This window comes from Gavialis gangeticus, unplaced genomic scaffold (genome assembly GCF_001723915.1).
Source record: "Gavialis gangeticus isolate Ggan-Ray unplaced genomic scaffold, GavGan_comp1, whole genome shotgun sequence".
Lineage (NCBI taxonomy): Eukaryota > Metazoa > Chordata > Crocodylia > Gavialidae > Gavialis > Gavialis gangeticus.
This window is the reverse complement of record NW_017729000.1, coordinates 23,664,221-23,666,634: the sequence shown is the minus strand read 5'-3', so window position 1 is coordinate 23,666,634 and position 2,414 is coordinate 23,664,221.

The window sequence follows — 2,414 nt, the reverse complement described above, 5'->3', positions numbered from 1 at the left end:
AAAAAAAAAAAAAAAAAAAAGTTTCATTGAAACACATCAAGGCAGAAGGTAGAGTAGAAATATACCTTGCAGACTAACTGAATCACAAGCCGAATCATGAGATGCATAAGCTTTATGAGCAAATTTCCTCAAAATCCAAGAGCCCCAGTGATTTTAGTTAATATGGAAATGGCCAAATTATGAGACAAGTCGAATTAATATCCTTTATATAACAGCAAGCCATTAAACCATTTAATACAACTCTGCTACGCTTAACACATCCAGAGCCTGTGTTTAAAATTTTCTTGGCAGAAACTGGTCCAGTCGCAGCCTCACCACGACAATGAAAGTCATGACTTTTCATGAGGAAACCTGAAGTCACATCTTTCGTCATGGAAATCAGGGCTGTGAGAAACGTGCAGCACTGATCAAGATCCACTCGCTCAAGCCAGAAGTCAAGTGCTGCCAAGGTCCTCTGAGGTGAAAGGAGGGGGCAGTGAGCCAAGATAGCTTATCATAGTCGCTCCCCCTCCTCACTTTCCTGGTATCCTGTCAAACTGCCTTTTGAGAAGTGATTAAAGTCCGTGTGTTGTCTTTGCCTTTTTAGATCAGGCCCTGCATCAATATGCTGTTGTGTAACTGTGAGAGATACTACTCTCTAATTATAACCAGCACTTTGTGCCTATGTGATCTCTGCGATTTACCAAGGGAGAAGACAGTTAAGTATTTACACACCTCTAAAAGTAGGTCGCTAAGTTACGGAGCAATCTGGAGAACTTCCAAGGAGCTGAATCAAGTGGCTGCAACTCCACAGGGCTTTACAGTATGCACACGTACGGAGAGGGTACACTGTTAGCCCCTGGAGTATGGCAGCATGTATGGGGATGTGGCTACTTATACTGGCTTCCTACTGGACTCTCGTTTTCCAGGGCCCCGACTTCCACATGGCGCGTCCATCTCCAAGATGTGGAAAATGGCGGGAAAGGTTGCGTCTTCCTGTTTACAAGCCAAGCAAAGCCCTTCCTGTCCAACTCCTGCCCCACCTCCTACCCTCTGCAATTAACATCCATAATTGTTTTTCCAGGCAGAAATGTAAAGACATTTTTTTCTCTCTCTAAAGACATGAAAGGCAGGCGCTGTTTGCCAGGATGCAGCATATGAGAGAACACTTGGATAGGATCCATGGTTTAAAACATAAATTGTCTGTCTCTCTAAGTATATAACCATCTATGGCGTGATTTTGCACCACATCTCGCAATCTTTGATCTGGTCCTGTTCACAACACTGAAACAAATAAGCAACTTCCTCTGTCTCTCCCAACAGCACACTGAGCTGAGAAAATGGAGACCACGATGCAGCCAGCTTGGCAGCCCTGTCCCACAATAAGTTTGGCAAAATCATCTCCCATTTTGCATCCTGAATCTTGAAAAACAGATTCTCCCGAAGTGCCACAAGGAAGGGAATGTGATGAAATTTTCTGACAAAGCCACTGTACTTCAACCTGCTCCAAACAGCTGCCACAACCACCAAAACCTTCTAATTCTCTCTCTCCTTTCTCCAGCAAGATTGCATAGATTTGTGTTACTAAGTTTGCTAAGGAAAAGGAGGGCAGAAGTAGGGCTCATTTGAGGCCCTCACATAGCGCATACAGCTACTGTGCAGAGGCATAGCTTTGCTGCTACGTCTCACATCTGGCCTACCTGCTACTGGTATTCTTCCAGTCCTGCATGCCATTGCAGTCCTGAGTCCCACCTGCTCACTGGTCTGCAGCACTTCTATTTCAGGCCCCTGGGGTCTCCAGTTAACCTGCAGCTGTACCAGGTTGTGCGGTGACTTTGCAACGTGCACAACTGGAGCTCGGGCTGAAATAAGCCGATTGCATTACACATGAAAGGCTTCTCAACTCTTATATTTTCATCTGGTGTGAAAGGCTAGTGCATTCAGGGGCCTATTTGTCACTTCCCAGTGGCCCTTATGTGCCAACGTCTTGCTATGAAAGAACCATTAACAGTCATAAATCCTTCCACACCAATGGAAAGCACTAACAGCACAGGACCTCGCTGGCTCTGTGTCACCACCACGTTCTGGGGTGTGAATGGCCAATGGAGGCATAGATAGCTAGGCAGCTCCCTAGGGCAGCCATGCAATTCCCAGGGTAATACTGGCTGCCATGGTGCCCATCACAGCCACATGAACAGCCATTGTTACGGTCACAGCTTTTTTCATGCCCCCAACAGAAGCAGCGCCCTGTGGGCCTGCTGCCCCAGTCACCCCTTGCCCTCTTAGTTATGTTATTGATGGCCAAGACATCCCTATGCTTTAGGGAGTCACACTCCTATGCTTTAGTGAGTCTGCATCCCCATCATGAATCTTAAGGGTTTACTGAAGCAGGAGTGTACCTCAAGGCAACACTGAGGGGTACACAAGGCTATCTT